The 22,313-nt window shown below is 44.8% G+C and overlaps 1 pseudogene; it reads left to right on the top strand.

The window, feature by feature from the left end:
- Positions 1-242: 242 nt before the first annotated feature.
- On the top strand, positions 243-17,577 carry LOC112401254 (mitochondrial import inner membrane translocase subunit Tim29-like; annotated as a pseudogene).
- Positions 17,578-22,313: the final 4,736 nt, after the last annotated feature.

Below are 22,313 nucleotides of genomic sequence, written 5' to 3' on the forward strand. Positions count from 1 at the left end.
GGATGCGAAGATGGGACTGGAGAGGGTCAAACCAGGCAGATCTTAGGCCCCATTAACGCCTAGGGGTTTCATCCAAAGAGCAATGAGAAGCCCTTACAAGGTTTAGAATAGGCCAGATGAACATAAGAAGTCACTCTGGCTGTTGTGATTTCAAAGGCCTGGAGGGGACCAGACTAGCTCTAGGGGGTCATTGGGGGTTCCTGCAGTGGTCTGGGCAAAGAACTATGGAGCTGGGGCTAGAGATGACGCCTGGAATCAAGAAAAGACCTGAGGAACGGCTGCCCTTGCCCTCAGGCCCATCCTGGGCTGCACCTCCCCCGGTACCCTCTGCCCAGATCAGCTATGGTCCGTCCCATCTTCTCCCTTTCAAGGCAGAGACCGGGGCCTTTCACCCTAACAATTCTCCCTGGAGTCTAGTCCAGCGCTTGGCTCAGCCCTAAGGAACAAGTGATCCGGATAATGAGATAAAAACACAGAAATGAAACTGTTGGAGAAACTGCAAAGCAATGAATGAAATGATTGCTGGGTTAGTATAAATCGAATGTGCAAGGGCTAAAAATCCATGGAGTAAAGATGTGACTCAGAGGTGCTGAATTATTAACTGGAAACGCATAGGGACTCTTCTATAAGAGGCCCTATAATCCCCAGAAAGCAAACTGGTCTCCCCTAAGCCAAATATGGCTCAGAGGCCCCTTTTGTTAGGCCTGCACGGTGCTCACTAATATAATGATTTTTTTTTTAATTTTAGAGTTGAAATTAGATGCCAATGTTTAAGAAGAAAATAAAACATTGAGAGATTTTTATATTAAAAACCTGAATTTCCAAATCCTACTGGGGGTAGGGAGAGCCAAGCTATACCCATCTGGGGCTGCACAACAGGATCTTCCCTCAGCCTGGGCATGTGTCCTGCTTTCCAGTTGCCACAATCTCCACTGCTCCCTACTGCCTCACAACACAGAGGCTGGTGTCATTTGCTATACGTCATCACACCTGTGCAGTTTTGTTCTTAGAGCAAACAGAACTGTGACCTACTTCTCAGCCCCTCGTCTCTATCCTTGGTTGAAAGATGAAAGCTAGACAGAGACGGTAATGTGTTTCAGCAAAAAAAATCAAAGCAAGTAGGTTTTGATGGGAAAGGGAAGAATTTTTTAAGTATCATTTCATATGCAAAGAAAGTATATCAGTCTTATTTTCTCGTTTTGGAACCCTGCCTGCACTTGGGTTTGGGACTGCTGATCCAATTCAACTCTCTTATTGTATAGATGCACACGTGGGGTCCAGAGAGGTGCAGCAACCTGCCAAGGATCACACAGCGTTAGAGAGCAGGCTGGGACTAGAACCAGTAGGTGGAGGGTACAAATCTGCAGAGGGGAGGAGGTGGGGGAAAGGAAAGGGAAAGTGACTGACAGGTGGGAATAACTGAAGGACTACCTGGGCAGAGGGGGGTTAAGTGCCTGAGTTAGTGAGTGGAGGGGCAGGAAAAGCTGGAAAAGAGGGATGGGAGAGAGGAGGGTTCTCAAAAGTCCTGAATCCAAGGTTCTCTCTGGGGAATTAACACAAAGGTGATGGATAATGACCAATGTTACTTTGGCAGCAGCAGGAAATACAGTAAGTCCAGCAAGAGTGCCCCTGCAGTAACCATGGTAAAAAAACAAGGAGAACCTGCCCAAAATGGTATTTACCAGCACAGACCCCCGTAAGTGGATGGGGATGATGGGGAAACTTGATCTAGGTCAAGTCTAATGGGCATGGCCTGGGAAGCCCAGACTCTCTGCCTTTTGCCTCTTTGGGGGTCAGCACTGTCTGTTCACCCTGGGACTCGGGTTGGAACGGACAGAACTGCTGGGACCTCAGTTAAGTTTGTTCTCTCTTGTTCTTGGTCAGGCAGACTCCTAAAGGGACACTTAGGACATCTAAAGACCAATATTCCTTTTAAAGCAGCTAACTGGTTGGAACAGCCTCCAATGTCGTGCAAAACGTGACTTTCTTCACTACCTGGTTAATTTTTAAGTCGAGACATGATCATAAATAATGGAGACAGAGGACCATCTGTCACTCATGAGTTTCTCAATTGAGTTATTATGTTTGAAATTTCAGTTTGACAGAGACTAAAACACACAAGCTAAGGGCAACAAACAAAAGGACCTATAAGAGGTATATGCACCCAAATGTTTACTGCAGCATTATTCACAATAGGAGACATGGAAGCAACCTAAATGTCCATGGAAGGATGAACGGACAAAGAAAATGTGGTGTATACATGCAACGGAATATTATTCAGTCTTAAAAAGGACGGAAATCTTGCCATTTGCAGCAATGTGGATGAACCTGAAGGACATTATGCTAAGTGAGCCCAGACCACCCATAACAGTTAACTAACCTCTCAACTTGTCTTCATAATCCTAACAGCCTATCAAAATGCAAGCATGGTATTTGTATTCAAACTACTGCATGATTCCCAAATTATATCATCCTGCTTATAGTTTAAGTTCTAAAGGCGTCAAATAATTTAAGGGATGCTTTCATTACAAAGTGGCATTTGTTTGCAAGTCTCAAATCCCAAAAGATCACTTTTCCCAGAGCCTCCAACTAGGGTACATAGTATATTATTCATGATTACGACCATAGCTCTGGGTTATCAAGAAAGGTTAAAACCCAAGAAAAACAAACAGAAAGAAAACAGAAAAGAAAGGAATGTGTGACTATCAAAACCTATTGAGAAAAAATTCCCAGCTCTTAAATCTAAGAGCTAAGGTCATCTCGTCTAAGGTCGAGGTATCTGGAAATTTCACTCATGTGAAACATCTTACTCCCACTGATGCCAGATTAAGGAGGTCTTCTTTACATTATTGCAGATGAATAAAGCACTGTTTCATTGTTTCTCAAAGCATTTGTAAGAGTGTGGTGACAGAGGAAATGTCTGCATTTGAAAGGAAGTCTTAAGGGGTTGTGAAATCTCAGGAAGGTTCTTAAATGACCTAACCAGATGTTTTGAAGTCTGATACACCCTTAACCCAAACTGAAATTCATAACAAAGTCAAAAGCAATAGAGTCAAATTGATTCCAAAATGCCTTTTCTAACAAATTTAACTGTTTACACCAAATGACTTTACTAGGGCCTCATTCCAACTGGGAGAGAGTATACAGTCATGGAAAACAATGGGATTCATCATAAAGTTTGAAGAGGAAATGAAACTAAAAATTCGGGTAAGTCCTTAGTGCTGGCTAAATTAAGAATCCACATTTCTGAGGCTGTATGGAATCATGGTTAAGAGCCAGAGCCTACAGCCAGACTGCATTTTGATAAGCTGTTAGGACTATGACTAGCTCTACCACTAGACTCCTAGCTCTGTCACTTGCTAGCTGGGTGACTTTGAGAAAGTTACTTGACCCCTCTGAGCCTCAGTTTTCTCAACTGTAAAATGGGAATAAAAATGGTACCCACTTCACTGGGATGTTGTATGGATTAAATGAGATAGTAACGTGCCTAGAGCATAGTAAATGATCAGTAAATTTTACCTATTGGAATTATTTTATTTTTTTAATATTAGCAATATTATGTAGACAATGAAATGACAGGGAAACTGGGTTTTTTTATATTTAAATGTAAGACATTTAAATTTAAAAAAATATTATTTCAAGGAGGAGGAAGAGAAATAAGGTTGTCTACACCTCTCCACCCAAGAAATAAAAATCCTGAGGTAAAATGTGGTTCCTTTAGTTGGTTTGTTTATTTTGTGGATGGGGAGTTATTTAAATCTGAACGGGTTTGGTTTGGTACACACCATTTGAGACATGCACCAAAAATGTATAGGCAGAGTCACACAAAATAGTACTGAGTTGCATCCACTCCAGGTCTAGCCCAGGGCTAAAAGGACCGTACAAAGTCTAAAGAACACAAGGCTGGGGTCTGGAGATCTGACTTGCCTGGTTAGTGTGGTACTAACAAGACTGCTATCTTGAAGGGTGACCCTGAAGAATCAAGTCAATTCTGCTTTCTGGATTTCAACTTCCTAGTCCACAAAATGAGTGGGTTGAACTAAATGACCAATAAGGTTTCTTTAGGCTGTAACTGCTTACATGAAGCTGTGGTCTCTGTTCCAGGGATAGACTTGGCTCTGGACTTGACCTCTGGCAGCACTACGGTTCTGGTCCAAAGCCAGCCACACACTCCATCTACACTGGATGCCTCCTCAATTCCCGCTGTTGGTCTTGAGGGACCCAGGCAAGAGGATGTGAATGGACAGTCCAAACCCATGGCCCCTCTGGGAGAAATCACTCAAGTACGTGCCCTGCTGCTTCCAACTCAAGTCACAACCCCTGGCACACGCAAAGCCCTGCTTATCCCACTGGAGAGGAGGGTGGGAACCACTTTATTTGAAGCAGAGCTGAAGACATAAATATTCGAGAAGCAATAGCTCCTTATTTTGGAGGACTCTGGAATGAAAGTCCAAGGTAGAAAAACAACACAACAACTGCTAGCATTTCCATTCTGAATAGACAATATATGCCAGGAGCTCTGAAATAAAGATAGTGTGATTCGTTTATTATTCCTTCTCTTTAAAACCTGCATTAATTCTGATTTCTATTTAAATAAGAATGATTAAATTTTATCAGCTGAGATGGAAATATTGTGATAAACACTGGCTCGTGGCCAAACTAATCTCCCAAGCCCACAGCTTACGGCCATTGTCTTGTATAGATATTTGAATGGCAATGGGCTTTTATCAGTATTTCTAAAGGCACTCATTTAATTATGTGGTTGTAAGGATTTTCAAAACCCAAAAGAATACCATCAATACATATTCATTTCTTGGATTAATTCAACACTAACATCAGAAAATAGTTATTTAAAGGATGCTAGTACTTGTTTTTGCTTTTGCAAAAACTGAGGCATTCAGTTCTGGTTGCAATGGTGTCTTTTAAAACGTTCCATAGAACTGAAACTAGGAAAATGCAATGCACAGTGAGGTAAGGCTGGAATTTAGAATTATAGGGATTAGAAGGAGGACTCCACAAAGTATTCTTTAACAAAGAATACTTCATAGAGGTTGGACTGTAGCAAGGAAAAAAAAAAATCCCTGAACTAGGAAATTTGTACACATGTGCGGATCTTGTCAATCAAATGTAATATATTTGAAGGCCTCAGGAAAAAAAAGATTCAAGGGCAGGGGCTGTCTAGGTGTTTCCTGCCCCAAATTTCCATACCCAGAAACTTGAGCGATCTAGATTTCATCACCATAGGGGATACTGCGTTTCTTCAAGAACTGATTAAAAGATACAAAAATACACCTGACATGTTTAGCATTCATGTTTCCTCCAAAGTAGGTCTTTATTTTTCAACAGTATGATGAATCTGTTTGGGAAGCGAAGACTCACACTCTACCTTAAGCTTGGGATTTCTTCTTGTATCAGGTTGGCTGAACGGGACAACTCCATTCATTGGAACTGCGACCCACATGGTTTGTGTCTGCAAACTCAACACCTACTACCCTTTTTCTCATGTGTCTTTCAATCTGACCAAACCACCAGGCAACTCCTCCGGTGCTGATCATTTGAGGGGAGCCAGGTAGAGACGGGGACTAGATAGGGAGGGGAGGAGAAAGAAGGGGAATGGAAAACGAGCCTCTTGTCAATCTTGTTAAGACGGATCTATTTTTTGGGTTAACAACTGCCCTGGTCTGAGGGGTTTCCTGGGATGAAGAACTTTGAGTGCTAAAACCAGGACAGTCTAGGGAAAGCGGTTGGTCCCCCTATACTATTTATCTTTTGGCTTAAGCTTCCAGGTCAAGCATTCTAAAGGTTCAAACAAGCTGGGAAAGAGGAGACATTTAGCTTTGGTTGAAGATTACTGAGAGGACCACCTGTCACAACACAAATGCTGACTAAAATTCGTAGAGGACATGTATTTTATAGAATTGGGGAGGTAAAGAGGACTTTTAAAAACAATTTCCCTGGGCTTCCCTGGTGGCACAGTGGTTGAAAGTCCGCCTGCTGATGCAGGGGACACGGGTTCATACCCCAGTCCGGGAAGATCCCACATGCCACGGAGCGGCTGGGCCCGTGAGCCATGGCCGCTGAGCCTGCGCGTCCGGAGCCTGTGCTCCACAACAGGAGAGGCCACAACAGTGAGAGGCCCGCGTACTGCAAAAGAAAAAACCAAAAAAAAAACAAAACAATTTCCCTCAGGGCATGCTCAGTAGAACACTAATTCCATGGGATGGAATTTTAGTGAAAAATGGTTTAGAGATCAAATAATGCTACTTAAAAAGGTTCCTTTATTGCAGGACTTATCAGAGCCTTGAATAAGCTAACATTCATTGTTCACTAACATGTTTGACCACAGAATCCTCTTTCCCAAGGAGCATCTTAGGATAGCAGTATCTGGAAGATCCTACTTTAGGAAGCACCACTCTAGGCCAAACTCCTCATTTTAAAGATGGAGAATAGCACTCCGGTTTGTCTAGTTACAGGCAAGGCTGATGCTACAGCAGTTTTTCAGAGTTTAATGTGCATAAGAATCACCTGGGCCTCTTCTTAACCTGCACATTCTGATTCCACAGGTCTAAGGTGGGGCCTGAGATTCTGCATCTTTCACAAGCTCTCAGGTGATGTTCGCGCTGCTGGTCCATGGACCACACTTTCAATAGAGAAGCAAGTCTCCTAAGTTTATGCTTGTCCCACTGCCTTGTAGCCTCTTTGTGAGTGGAACTAACTAATTCTCCTATCAAAGTAGCACCCTTGCCTTATTCTGGTTTCGTTTGCTGAGTTGATATCTCCACTTCTTCAAAGCTACTCCCTGTAGTGATAGGACACATCGAGATTAAGGAAGTATTTCCCGGACCCTAAAATAAATTTTCTTTTTGCTCTATTATAAATTAGAAACAGATAAAGCTTGTCACTAAGTGGTTTATTTGGAGGCCCTATACAGAAATTTAGATCAAAAGTTATTTGAAATCATTGTTTAACTGAGTCAAATCAACAAAGGACACTTTCCATGACCGTTTCCAGGTAGTTTTTAATTGTTCTTGGAAAAACATGGTATGCATCTAACCAAAATGTGCCCAGTGATTGTGCAACTAACTGGCTATTGCCATAATATGAATAGGCAGTGACTAGCAGACGCCCACTCAGCATGCACATTTTATACTACAAGGAAAACGTACCCACCCTGATACTTCAAAAGCTTTTGCACCGGCATGTGTACAGTCCTCACATTATTGCATCATATTGTTGATGTTGCCAGGAAAGATCAGCTTACTGAGATGCTATCTATATAACAGCCATATGCCTTGTCAATTTAGGGCAGGGGAGGGATGGGTAAGGAGGAGTGATCCAAAAGGAAGAAAAATGACTTGCTTATTGACTAAATTTTTACTTTGCAACAAATAGTTGTGACATAGCTCAAAGGACAGATGATGTCTGTATCTTCATGACACTGAAGCCAACCACAGGTAAACAGAGCATGCTGGGTGGTAAGCGGTTAGAATACTACTCCTGTTTACAGCCCAGCCTCTCCCCACAAAAAGCTGATCTCAGACATTTCACCCAACCTGGCCAGTCACCGCAGAGATCTCAGCCAGCAGGGACTGAACTTCCTAGGATCCAGATGACTGAAGGGAGAAGGGAAGGCAGATTCTACTGCCTGGAGACTCAGCCCCTGGACACAAGAAGCAGATTCTAAGTCCAGACTGAAGGCTGGGGAGCCTTCACCTAACTTTTAGTTCCCATGCAGAGCGGGACCTCAAAGTCCCCACATTCAAGCTCTATCTTTGCTGCCCACTAGCTAATGCATCATCTTTGGTCTCCTCCCTGTGAAGTGGGAAATAGCAGTCACTGTCTCACAGAGTTAGGAAGGTTAACTGAGAAAACTGCATATATTACTTTGCATGTATTACAGGGCAGATGTTGACAAAGCTGAGCTATAGTTTTTTGGTTTAGGTTTTTTTTTTTTTCTTTAATTACAGTAAGAAACTTGAGATCTACCTTCTTAAAATATTTTTTTAGATTTATTTTATTTATTTATTTTTGGCTGTGTTGGGTCTTCGCTGTTGTGCACGGGCTTTCTCTAGTTGCGGTGAGTGGGGGCTACTCTTCGTTGCGGTACGTGGGCTTCTCATTGCGGTGGCTTCTCTTGTTGCGGAGTATGGGCTCTAGGCACATGGGCTTCAGCAGTTATGGCCCACGGGCTTAGTTGCTCCACGGCATGTGGGATCTTCCCGGACCAGGGCTCGAACCCGTGTCCCCTGCATTGGCAGGCGGATTCTTAACCACTGCGCCACCAGGGAAGCCCCCTTCGTAAGGTTTTAATACAGAATTGTTCACTGAGTTATGTTTTAACAGTCAAACTTACATCCCATTTTGCTGGTTTCATACATTCTGATCATACATTTGTTCACACATTACATGGGCTCCTACTAAGCATCAACCTTGTGAAACACTGGGAAGTCAAGGTGAAGAAGACACTAGCCCTGCCCTCAAGGATCTCTTGTGGGTTCTTAGGGAGGCTGACACTGAAATCAACAATTATGATACAGCAGGATGACTTGCATTGGGAGGAAACGGGGTGGTGGGTGTGGGGTAGCATCTCACCAACCCCTGCAGGGGAGCAGTGGGGAGGAGTCACGGAAGAGTGAGGAAAGATGTCCCAAAGGAGGAAGCTCTCTGATCCCTCCTCTGTCTCCTTGGCTGGCTCTTATTCCAATGCCTGAAGCTATGCACAGATCCCAACCCGATCCCTTCCCTTCTCAACCTCGTGCTCCAAAATGATAGCATCTCTTGTTCCACGTCTATGCTGCTGACCATCAGGTCTGCATTTCCTACCTTGACTTTTCTCCCAAGGCTCAGATGTGATGACCTATGTGCCAGCTGGGTCCTCCAGAAAGGAGTAATGCCTATGAAAGATAAAAGTGGATGTGTTATTTAGTCATTGCTGTGTAACAAATTACCCCATAGTTACTGTGGGTCAAGAATATGGCGCAAGTTAACTAGGTACTTCTGACTCACAAGGCTGCAATCAGTGTCAGCTGAAACTCTGCTCTTATCTAAAGGCTCAAGTGGAGAAGGATTTGCTTCCAAGATCACTTATATGGTTATTGACAGAATTCAGTTCCTTGAAGGCTATTGATCTGAGGCCCTCAGGTGACTACTGGCTGGAGTCTACCCTAAATTTCTTGCCTTTCCATAGGGCAGCTCACAATATGGCAGCCTGTTTCATCAGAGTGAGCAACTGGGGGAGAGAGCAAGAGAGCCCTAGGGAGACCGAAGTCACAGACATGACTTCCCATCGTTTTTTGGCTGATTTCCATTTATTAAAAGTGAGTCATTAGGTCCAGCCAATAGCCAAGGAGAGGAGATTACACAAGGGCGTGAATGCTGGGAGACTGGGAATCATTGGGAACCATCTTAGAAGGGAGACTGGTACAAAGGAGGAAGCAAGATTGGACCACAATGCAGAGCTGATACCAGTGAAAGGAAAAGTGGGGAGGAAGCAGGATTAGGAAGAAAGAGCCTCAGAACATAATGTTCATGCGATAAACTCTTAACCAATTCAACAGGAAGCTCCAGAACAATGGTTGCCGTTGGTGGAGTTCTGCATGGGGCAAAAATGGCCAAGACCTAGGGACTGCCTAGGAAGAGCATGGTCTTGGCTGAAAGCTGAGGTGGATTCTGAAGGCCAACAAATAGAGGCTTGAGGTAACTGCCTTCTTTGTAGCTGAATGGCAAGTTCTTTCTGGAAGGGAGATGTGAGTGGCACACCTTCGAGGCCCCCATCTCCACCGCATGTAGATCAATGTTTTGTACAATCTAGGCGCTCATCAAGTGCTTCCACCAAATTATCAAGTGCATAACTTACTAATGATGCTTACTTAAAATATCAATTATTTATTATTTGTGCAAGAGGAATATTCATAATCACATTGAGACAGTAGCCAATTGATGAACCAGTTATGCAGTCAACTAACAGGGCTGTCTAACCCTTTGCTGCATCTTCAAAAGTTGAGTTCTTTCCTGCTTCCTCCAAATGACCTTGGCTTTGTGCATACAGCCTTAGAAAAGAGGCCTATGTGGACCAAGGTAGTTCTCGATCAATGGGTTTCTCTGACTCTTGGTTTTACAAGCTTTCCACTGAGAACAGAAATGCCCCAAAGTGCTGATGGTTGGATTGTGATCATGCATCCCACCTGTGGGAAGGACTTCACGCACCATTAAACACCAGGAGAACATATATTATTAAATCTGTCCTCCTCCATCAGGTCTTCTCCACTAAAGGTATGCTAAATAAAGGTACCATTTAGCCAAACCAATCTTCACATGCCATATCCTGGGGCATCCTCTCTAGTGAAGTGTAACTACGTTGTAATATTTCGTGAATATCTGTTTAATGTTAGTTGCTCTTCTAGACTATAAGCTCCACGAGGGTAAGCACAATGCTTTGGATGTCCAACATTTAGTACTGGTCTGGCAAAAATGCAGGGACTCGATGAATGAATGAATAGTGAGATGCATGGCTCTTTGATCTGTTTTGGGAGTCTAGATTTTCGTGCATCAAACTTGGTCTGGGAAGGAGATGCCCTTGTATTCCCGTGCTCCTTTTGAGGCCAGACAGAAGAAAGCTCATCTAACTCCAGGGCTCTGGAACAATGTGCCCAGTTTGGTCAAGTTAATGGTCAGGTTACATTCTGTTGCAATTTTGCATGTTGAAAAGCTTTCTAAAATATATTAATCTAGCTATCCTGTCAACAGATATTCATTAAGCACCTACTGCATACCCATCTAAGCAATTTATGGCTGTTGGCTGACCGTCTCTTTTTTACCTACTTATCCATTTATTCTCCTTCTCACTTTTATGTATTTTATCCATCCATATATCCATTCACTTATTTATGCACACTTTACCTTATTCCAATATGTATTGGAGGGGGTTTATAGAGATCCATATAATATATCACTATAATATAAATTATGAGTAGGTGAAAGGGAAAAGGAAAAAGCATAAACTCTTTATGTATGGACTGAATCACTAATCATTCAAATTCTTACTGGCAAAAAAAGTGATGGACTGGACTCTACTGATCACAGCAGGTGCTCAGGTGTAAGATACTGGGGCAGATCTACCATAAAAAATTCTTTGTGGAGCGTTTTCTTCATTTAACCATTGGACTAAATCTTTCTCATGCTTCTGTGTGTTTTAAAGGGCTTTGAAGATTTCAGGTAGCTCATTCGTTCATTCTTTTTTGTTGTTCTTGTGTTTACTGAGCACTTACTAAGTGCTGAGCACCATGCTAAGCTCATGCTAAGTATCATGGTCTAAGAAAAAGGGTGCTGAGTGCATGTGTTTTTACTGTTAGGCTCCAGGTCTGAGAGTTATAAGTCCTGAGTTCTCTCATGGCTCTGGGGTTGCTTTATTGTGTGGCTTGGCTGAGTCTATCCCAGTCTCTGGACCTTGATGTCTTCATGTGAAAATGGTGGACTAAGTGAATATTCTTAACTAGATCTAAAATTAAGTAATATAGGACAGGCTGGATTGAAGCAAATCAATTCAGCAATTCTTTTGGTCCCATCCCACTCCTCAGCACAGCTTGAGAAAACTGACTCCTGATCAGTGACTCCTGGAAGCTGTATTTTTAGCATTTTATCCTCAGCTGGCATGCACATCACATGGAAGTGTTCCAAAACCCCAAAGTGATGTTACCTAATGAACCCTTTCAAAATATTGTGACCTAAAGAATAGGTGCTTCTATCATGGAAGTGAACTCTCAGAATACACAAGGATTTAAATGCCAACATCCTATATTAAAAAAAAATAAAATAACCAGCGCTAACTGAGCTTTGCCGACCGGCACTCTTCTAAACGTGATAATGCATCATCTCATTTAATTCTGGCAAAGCCCTATGAGACAAGTTTTCATTATTGCCCCCATTTTACTGATAAGGAAACTATGGAGCAAGAAGGTTAAGCACTGGGCTTCCCTGGCGGCGCAGTGGTTGAGAGTCCGCCTGCCGATGCAGGGGACACGGGTTCGTGCCCCGGTCCGGGAAGATCCCACATGCCGCAGAGCGGCTGGGCCTGTGAACCATGGCCGCTGAGCCTGCACGTCTGGAGCCTGTGCTCTGCAACGGGAGAGGCCACAACAGTGAGAGACCCACGTACCGCAAAAAAAAAAAAAAAAAAAAGAAGGTTAAGCATGATAACTTATGTCGCAGACCAGAGATATGAGCCCAGGGAGTTGGACTCCAGATCCAGGCTCTTCCCTCTCACTTGGCCACACATCTTTCCATCCAAAGACTCATACCTGTAGCCCTTAGGTGCTCTGTTAGCTTGTGGCTTACTTTTTAAAAATGCCTTATTACCTATAATCTGTTTCTGATGCTTCTAGCTAAGAAAATAATCTCAATGTAAACAAATATGATTCTTTTCAGAATGGATTTCCAACTCCAATAATGTAATTTTGATTCTCAACAATAAAGTGCATAAAGATACTTTTACTCTAAACCTAAAGCTGGCAAACTTTTTCTGTGAAAGGCAAATGGTAAATCTTTTAGACCCTAGAGGCCACAAGCTCCTCAAATCTGCTATTAGAGTGAGAAAGCGGCCAATGTTTAAACACGTGATCATGGCCATATTCCAATAAAACTTTATTTATGGATACTAAGTTTTGAATTTAACGTAATTTTTATGTGTCATGAAGTACCCTTTTTCTGATTTTTTTACAACCATTGAAAAATGTGAAAACCATTCCTACCTTGGAGGATGAACAAAAACAGGCAGGGAGCTGGATCCAGCCCATTGGCTACTGTTTGCCAATCCCTGCTCTGAACTGCTCACTGACATCTGATTCAACCTTTGGGAACAAACAAGGCTTTTCTTAAAAGAAAAATAAAACCACTAGACACTCGGTTTTCTAATTTCTTTGCAATATGAATCTCTGTTTTCTTGGTCAAAATGTGTCCTATTTTCCTAGAGATTTAAAATTCTACATCAATAAATATTTAACCGTCAAGAAAGTTAAATTCCCCTTCTACTTTGGCTGTCAATAAGTGGAGCTCAGGACCGTTGTCTATACTTGTTACAAAATTCAAGACAAAGTAAAATATATTCCCAAATATCTACAAATGCACACATGAAATATAGGTGTATTTTAAAGAATAACCTAACAGAAAGTACTTTAAATTCCACAGCCGCTGCTAACGCAGGCAGCTAATCCTATTTACATTCATATTAGCCTTGGTATCTTTTTCCCTAAGATTTACCTATTTGTATGCCTGCATGAGTTAAACTGCCTTTTGCATGATATCAGTACTTTTGTAATTTAAATCTATAAAAGGCAATTTCTTTTAAATATACTTCCTAACAGTGGGTGAAAGAGGCAGCAAAGTTATTTGAGGGCGGTACACCTCAGTGAACATGTGTGCTGAACTCCAGGCAATATGCAGAATGTGGGAATTAACCTTATACTGTAGGAACGGAACAGAAAATGAAATCAAAGCTGAGAAAGAAACAGCCTTTGAAAAGGACCACTTTGCCGTTATCGAAGGAAATGGTGTGTTTTAGAATTGGTACTTAGGTGAAGCTTTCTCCCCTTCTGTAAGAGTGGTGAAGACTGTTTGCTTTCTTCATTGTGATATTTTTACATCCCAAATAACTTTAGCCACCTGGTAAGCAAGTTTTACGATTTAATGTTGGTGTTGGCTGATAAACAGAACATGGTTGACAATTTGGTGACCAGGTCAATTTTAAGGTGTCCATTGTGACTCCCCATGGAACATGGAAGCAGTGTAAGCGGGTACGTATTGAGGGGCTAGGGGTGAGACTCCAAAGATACAGAACAAAGTGTATCCAGCTGGAGCTACATTTTTTTCTTCACATAATTCCTATGAAATGTTCACCCTCACCATCTCCAGTTGACATAAATGAGATGCAAGTAGGTTAATGTATAATCTTGCCCCAAAGAAATAGTTTCTTCCAATATGTAGGGCACACACATCAACATGCTTCTTTTCTAAGCAGGGCTGGGATTTTTTTAGCAAAATTCACTGGGGTTGGGAGGGCGGGAGGTGAAATCCGACGGGAGGGACTTCCAGATGCATGCCCTCACTTCTGGTTACACTGAGCACGTCCTCCCAGGAGAACTGGCCCTCGGGTTCACTTCCTTTGACGCTGGTCAGGGCATGTCTCCCAGAGCTCACCAGGTCATGGGCTTGAAGGAACCCATACCAAATTTCAGTCTCATGTAGAAAGTCTTCCCACAATAAAGCCAGGAAAAGACACAGTTCCAAACTGTGCATCCAAGGCAGTGGGGCTGGTCAGACTTGGGGCCTGAGACCTGCACAGAATTAGCCCCAAGCTTCAGATGCACCTCGGGAAGGGAATGTCCCTCCATTTAATCCTAAACTTCGTGTTATTTGCCCTTCTCCAACTGTAGTGTCTACAGAACACCATGTATCTGGATGGAAATGGGGCATTTTGTTCACTACCCAGATAATTACACAAAGCTTCAGCCACTGGTTCATGACTCCTGAAGAACCCTCATGCACACAAGTACACACACACACACACACACACACACACACACACTCAACCAAAATCCACCACCCTGAAAGGAGCCATTATAAATGTTTCATGTGAAACTTTCAAAACCCATCAGACTCACCAGAGCTTTCAAATTAACTCCCTTATTGCCCAAGGGATCGCTCTGAAAGAGATTTCTCCAGCCTCAAATCTCCTGAAGAAAATTCTGAATTTGAAACAGAATGCAAATAATGCGTTTTGACTCCCTAATCAACAAATGGGATCAACTTGAATTGATTAAGAACCTTTGAAATTAGCTGTCTTTAATTCTCTCCATGGCCTGCTGCTGGTACTCTGAAGATAGGAGGGGAGTGTGTGTGTGTGTGTGTGTGTGTGTGTGTGTGTAGGTTTTTTTTTTTTTTTTTTTTTTTTTTTTTAATGGTCTTTTCTTAAAAAAAAAACCACTTTTTAAAAATTTTAATGGTGACACAACTCTAAGAAAGCAAGCATTCACCTGGTGCAATTATATGGCTTTTCATGAAGTACATTTCCAACAGTTGGCTGCATGAAACCTGCACAACTTTACTGAAACAAACAAAAACCATAAAATCTGAAATGAATGCATAAATAATATGCAACTGTCTAGACAGTATAGGTCACTTGCAAAGAGAGCAGGTAGGGAAAAAATTGTCCAGCAGTCAGACAACCATAACTGATTCTGATGCTAAATAATGGTGGAGATATTCAGCATTCTCTCTATGCGAAAGGCTTCGCTGAGCATTCTCCTCTTCCCAAGCCAGTGGCCTTCTGCTTATCTAGTGCTTTATGCAGTCTTTGGAAAATGCACTTGCTATTTAAACATTAAAATTAATGCCCAAAGAATAGCAGTTGAGCAAGGCGGGGGGAGGGGTTGCCACTGACCTGTGTGATTGGCCTTTGGTAAAGCAAAAATAGCCCTTCTAGATCAACAATATGAGATTTCCATACCCACAGAATCTTAAACAGATGTAGTTATGGAAACTTTAGGCTAGCAAAAGACCCAAACACACACACTCAAATTTCATGGAACTTTTTTACTCTCCAGTAATAATGTGTAAGAATAGATTCAGGTCCTTAAATAGTGTCCTTTTAATAAATTTATAATAATCTGTGTACATAGCAAAAAAAAAAAAAGGCCTGAAATTCAACCAAATGCGTTAAATAATGATTGCGGGTTTTTAGCACCCTGGAACGTGATAATCTCAGCAGTCACAGAGCAGGGCGATGGCTGCTACCATCACTGCCCTCCCAAACTATGAACACAGGGTGAGGTTCATCAGCTTGTGCCTAGGGGTGGGCGTTACCAACCAGTTGGCTCTGCAGCCCGATGGGCCCACATGCCCTTTGCAAGAGGAACCCAAGGTGAGGCCACCATGAATTAGACCTAATGCCTGCAGGAGGAAAGATCCCTGCTCACCTTGCCAGGGAGGAAGTGGGTGGGCAGACAGGTGTCCGCCCTGCTCTGAGCTGAGCAACCATACTGGCCAAATGGGTCAAACCCTTAGGGAAGACGATGATAATAAAATAATAAGAATAGTAACAGCCGCCATTTATGGAGCGCTTACTAAATGTCAGACACTGAGCAATCGTAAAGTCCTGAGTCTGGAGGACTGTCTCATTCAACCCTCACCGCAATCCTAGGGAGCTGCTCTGATTTATTATCCTCATTTGACGTCGGAGAAACTTGAGGCTCAGAGCAAGTAACTTGCCTGAAGCCAAACAGGAATAAGTGGCTGAGTGCAAGTTTGATTCCAGGTTCCTTTTTTTTTTTTTTGCGGTACGTGGGCCTCTCACTGTTGTGGCCTCTCCCGTTGCGGAGCACAGGCTCCGGACGCGCAGGCTCAGCGGCCATAGCTCAGGGGCCCAGCCGCTCCGCGGCATGTGGGATCCTCCCGGACCGGGGCACGAACTCGTGTCCCCTGCATCGGCAGGCGGACTCCCAACCACTGCGTCACCAGGGAAGCCCTCCAGGTTCCTTTAAAGCGAAGCTCACCTCTTTCCCCGCGTGACCTTTTGCCTCTCCGGCTGCCCCCCCTCGGGGCCGACTTTGCCAGGAGATGCTGCGGGCACCGCGCCCCTGGGGCCCATAGCACAAGAACGTCCGCTTCTTGCAAGAAGCAAGATGCATACTTTCACTGTGTTGGCATAAAGGCAAATGAAATCCACACCTGTTTCTATTTCTCTTCTACGCAAGCAGTCGTAAAATCTCATTTTCTTTTCTTTTTTTTAAATTAAAAAGGGGCCACGAACCGCAATGTTGGCGCTTGAGCAGAAGAGACTCCCCTGGCCTTCCGCTTCGCATACCTGGCCAAGCTGAAGAGAAGGGCGGTGGCCGCTCCGGAGGGATTCTGGTCCGGAAGCCGCGGAAGGGAGGGCGACGCTGCGTCTGCCAAGCCCGGCAAGTGGGCGCGGTTGGGCTCCGGGGGCCCTCGCTCCGCTCCAGGACTCCTCCGAGGCCTGCGGGGAGGCGGCGGCCTGCTACGCCCTGGCCTGGAGCGATCTCTCGAAGCGTCGGGGACCCTCCTTACGCTGGCGGCCGCCTCACGCAACGCGACTCGGAAGCGTCCTTGCAGCAGCCGCTCTGACTTCCGGGTCGCGGCCACCGGCGCCCCGTGAGCCCGGGCTTCTACTCGCTGGTGTATGAGACGCCCTTCGACGCCCAGGTCAGCCCCCACCAGGCCCGCTGCCGCGACCTGCTGCCCTGCTGGGCCGACTTCCTGGACCGGATCGCAGATGTGGGCTTCGTGGGCCGCTGGTGGCTGCCGGGGTCCCGGATGCGCGACTGCGACCTCAAGGCCCACGAGTTCCTGCACCTGCCGGCACATCTGCGCGCAGTCGGGCCCCACCAGCTGTACCCGGAGGCCAACGAGCGGCTCTTCGATGAGGAGAAGCCCAAGCTCGTGGTGCTCACCGCCTATCACGTGGTCCAGGCACTGTGGGAGGAGCAGGTCTTAAAGCAGGAGAAGAAGGACCAGGTCGCCCTGAGCCAGGCCGATCCGCTGGTGCCATCGGAGGTCGCGAGATGAAACCCAGTCCGGCCTGGGTCCGGACCGGGCTCTGAACCCCGGCAGACGGCTGGCCTGGGACTATGAAGTTGGTGTGTGTTTAAGCCTCAGATGCAGAGTGATAGAAATAAATTACGTGTAGTGTTCTCTCCCTGGGATTTCACAAAATTGGGGGCCTCTGTCTGACCTGTTCCTTGTGAGCTGAAGCTAATTCATAGAGCCTTCTTGGTCTGGGGGTTGGGGAGAGCAGAGCGACATGCCATGTCATGTTTGTCACTGCCAGAGTTGGTAAGGAGCCTCCGACAGAAATAAGCCTTTTTCACTGGGCTTCACGGTTCCCCTGACTGAGGTACCACAGTTGTTAGGTGACTCCCAGACTCTCCTAAGAAACTTCAACTCTTCATTTTAGATTTTGAGCTGAAGGCTTCCCTGGTGGCGCAGTGGTTGAGAGTCCGCCTGCCGATGCAGGGGACGTGGGTTCGTGCCCCAGTCCGGGAGGATCCCACATGCCGCGAGCGGCTGGCCCGTGAGTCATGGCCGCTGAGCCTGCACATCCAGAGCCTGTGCTCCGCAACGGGAGAGGCCACAACAGTGAGAGGCTCGCGTACCGCAAAAAAAAAAAAAAAAGAGCCCGCCTGCTAATGCAGGGGGCACGGGTTTGATCACTGGTCTGGGAAAATCCCACATGCCGCGGAGCAACTAAGTCTGTGCGCCACAACTACTGAGCCTGCGCTCTAGAGCCCACGAGCCAAAACTACTGAGCCCGCGTGCCTAGAGCCTGTGCTCCTCAACGAGAGAAGCCACCGCAATGAGAAGCCTGTGCACCGCAAAGAAGAGTAGCCCCCGCTTGCCTCAACTAGAGAAAGCCGCACACAGCAACGAAGACCCAACACAGCCAAGAATAAAAACAAATAAATACATTTAAAATAAACCAACAGCAACAAAAGAGCTGCCAGTGGACATTCTGGAACACCGATCTCAGTCATCTACCTTTTGGTTTTAAATTTGTCAGAAGCCCTTGCTCAGCCCTTCTCACTAGGAGCAGTGGCGGCTGGCCCTGGTCACCTGAGGCCTCCCTCTGCCATCTCTCTCTTCCAGCAGGTCTCTACCAGGTCGGTCCTGAGACCAGGGCCATTTCATCCTCCCATCCCTTCCTCCCGGGCTGCCAGTGTTATTTATTTTTAATGCCTTTGATACATTTCCCTCTTGTTTTGACCAAGCAAACAGCACACATCTGCTGCCACCAGGAGGTGTCAATAGTTCATACTGCTCAATTTGTATGCCCCAAATCCACTGTAGGGATGATTTTTGCCATGCCTGTATCTCAAGTTTCAATTTCAAAGTATTATGCTGCGTTCTTGGCATTAAAAATTCATAGGTTGAATTAAAGATTTATTTTTAAGGGGGGTACCTTATTATAAGGCAAATCACGTTCTTTTCATTTTAGACATATTGGCTATTACGATTTCATCTTTTTTGCTAAAAGCTCAATTACATCAATATCGCTCAAGACCCTCCAAACACTGAGCTGAAAGCCAGGCTTCTCAGAAGCCAAGTGCCTATTGCCCTGGAAGGATTAACTTTTCTAAGAATGAATCCCATCCGCCTGATGCAGAGTTATCTCCCTAATAAAAAGCTGATCGAGTTACACCTCTGCTTAGAATCTCTGCCAGCTCCCTGTTGCTTACAGAATGACGTTTAAACTCCTTCTTCTGTCTTACAAAGCCTTCCACAGATTGGGCCCAGCCTGCCTTTCACTGTTCCTGCGGCACATTCCACTCTTCTTCACACGGAAGGAGACCAGGACATGCCAAAATGTCCTGGTCTCCCTCACCCTTCAACCTTCAACCAAGACCTCGCTTCAATGTGCTTCTATAATTCAGTTTACCTGGCCATATCGTAAAATATCTATTACGTCCATCCCTCCCCCCAGACTGATTTCCCAAAGATAGGAACTGAGCATTATTCCTATCTGTAACCCCAGGTTCAGCACAGGGCCAAGCACACTGCAGAAACATTAGTAGGTGAATGAATAAATGATGGAGTTGAATGAATGAATTCAACGGCCCAAGAACTCACACGCAACAGAACATGACAACAAAATCAACGACGTCAATGTTTCCAGTCTTACATTTAGTAAGTATAGAGAAAACTAGTATATACAGGGAATCAATTCCCTACCTTTACTAAGTCTTCTAAGACAGGCTGTGACTACAGTAAGTGCTCAGGAAATAATCCAAATGGTCCAAGGCTTTGGCGGAGATCAGAGCTTCCGAGTTGTGTGTGCTGGGTAGAGGGCAGGTGCTTGGGAGAGGGAGAAAAATGTCTCGAAATGGGTGAGAGCCACCTGGGCTGGTGTGAGACAACACAAGAGGCCCTTCTTAGCAAGAAAGGGCCGCAGACTTTCAGTTGTTTAGGATGAAGAAAGTGACAAGGACAGGAACCTCTGGTGAAGGGGTAGGCATGATGGAAAGGGGGATTTCTAGAAAAAGTCAACCATGGCTCTCCTGACTTAAAAGCAATGGGAGGGCTTCCCTGGTGGCACAGTGGTTGAGAGTCCGCCTGCCGATGCAGGGGACACGGGTTCGTGCCCCGGTCCGGGAAGATCCCACATGCCGCAGAGCGGCTGGGCCTGTGAACCATGGCCACTGAGCCTGCGCATCCGGAGCCTGTGCTCCGTAACGGGAGAGGCCACAACAGTGAGAGGCCCGCGTACCGCCAAAAAAAAGCAATGGGAGTGGCTCCTTTGAAGGATAAAGATGCTTTTACTCAGGGACTCAATTCTGAAGAAAGTTTTCAAAGTGCTGTTTTGAACTGTGAGACGAAAGGGCAAGGATAAAATACGTGGAAAGTGGACAGCTATTCCCTAATGCTGCTGGTCCCTTTCTCCCCTTCACTCGCTCCCCAGAGAAGGAGCTACCTGCCTAGTTGGCCTGAGCTTGGCTTGGCTGGTCCTGGCTCTGTCTCAGGGCTGTCTGCCTGGAGGGGGCATCTCCTCCTGCTTCTGCATCCACAGGATGAGTTACCTTGGGCCTGGCATCTCCTTTCTGGAGGCAGGTAGGAAGGCCATTTCTACTGGTCTGAACTCATGAGATTTCTCAGATGGGAGACAGTGACCCTATCTGCCGTTGACCAAGGAAGTGTCTGCTTTACAAAGGGGCCGTCCTAATACCTTGTCTTGGAGTAGGGAGTGAGAAGCAAGATGTGGAAACCCAATTACTGGGCCACAGATTCCAGCCACATGTTCTAATTGAGTGAGGCCAGCAATAAAGATGACATTTTGATCTTCATCTATCTGATGCTTGTAGATATTTCCTGATTAATTCTGAAATTTGAGGGGAAAGGATTTCAGTTCGCCACTTCTGAAAACCCAGCACATCGCTTATGTTCTTTTAGCTCTGAATTAAGTGATGGGCCCCTGGACTGCTCACTGCAGGAACCCAGGGTAAGAGCTCTTTCTTCAGCTGACACTTCTGATTTAAGGCGTCTGCCTCATTTGATCTCATTTGGGGTCTCCATTGACAGTTCCAGGGGAGACCCCTGAGTTTCACAATAGCTGGAGGTGTCAGCCAGACCGAGGGGTGACAACAACCACCCCACCAGAATGAAACACACAACCTTTGTGAGCTATAAGCTGAACCGAATCCAATTGCTCATCATACTCAACTTGAAATTCCTCGGAGACACTGTAGGTTTGGTTCCAGGCCACAGCAATAAATCAAATATCGCAATAAAGTGAGTCACACGAATGTTTTGGTTTCCTAGGGCCTGTAAAAGTTATGTTTACACTATACTGCAGTCTATTAAGTGCTCAATAGTGTTCTGTACAAAAACAATGTAGATACCTTAATTAAAAAACACTATCGTGGGCTTCTCTGGTGGCGCAGTGGTTGAGAGTCCGCCTGCCGATGCAGGGGATGTGGGTTCGTGCCCCGGTCCGGGAGGATCCCACATGCCGCGGAGCGGCTGGGCCCGTGAGCCATAGCCGCTGAGCCTGCGCGTCCGGAGCCTGTGCTCTGCAACGGGAGAGGCCACAAAAAAACCAAAACAAACAAACCCCACTATCGATAAAAAAAAAACGCTCACCATAATCTGAGCCTTTAGAGAGTTGTAATCTTTTTGCAATAGTAACATCAAACGTCACTGATCACCATAACAAATATGATAATAATGAAAAAGTGAAATATTGTGAGAACTACCAAATGGGACACAGAGACCCAAAGTGAGCAAATGCTATTGGAAAAATGGCGCCCACAGACTTGCCTGACAGGGGTTGCCACGAACCATCAATCTGTAAAAAACACAATATCTGCAAAGGTCAATAAAGCCAAGTGCAATAAAACAAGTTATGTCTGCAGAGAGATACTGAACGATCATTCAAACAGAACTGCTAGATACTTTCTTAAAAAAATAAAAGACCTCACCTACTGCATCAAAAGAAAATCAAAGCTTCGAAATATTTTCTGAATCGAACTATTTCATTCTGTTCAAGTATCAAATACCTATCAGGTAATATTTTTTTCCCCAGCATAGAAAAATATTCAGCAAATTCAACCATGTTTATTGCTTCCCTCTCATCCTTTAAATTTCTCTAAATTAACTTACCTTCCCTTTTGGTTACCACCTTTCAATTCTGTTTCAACTTTAACAGTGTATATGCATGAATGATCAATAAAAGTAGTCAAAAGATTTTATCTGTGTTGGTTTAATAGTTCATGTTTTTTCAAAGAAGAAATGTTGAAATTCATGGCTGAAGC

The sequence above is a fragment of the Neophocaena asiaeorientalis genome, unplaced genomic scaffold, assembly GCF_003031525.2.
Source record: "Neophocaena asiaeorientalis asiaeorientalis breed wild unplaced genomic scaffold, Neophocaena_asiaeorientalis_V1.1 scaffold438, whole genome shotgun sequence".
In the NCBI taxonomy this organism is placed as follows: Eukaryota; Metazoa; Chordata; class Mammalia; order Artiodactyla; family Phocoenidae; genus Neophocaena; species Neophocaena asiaeorientalis.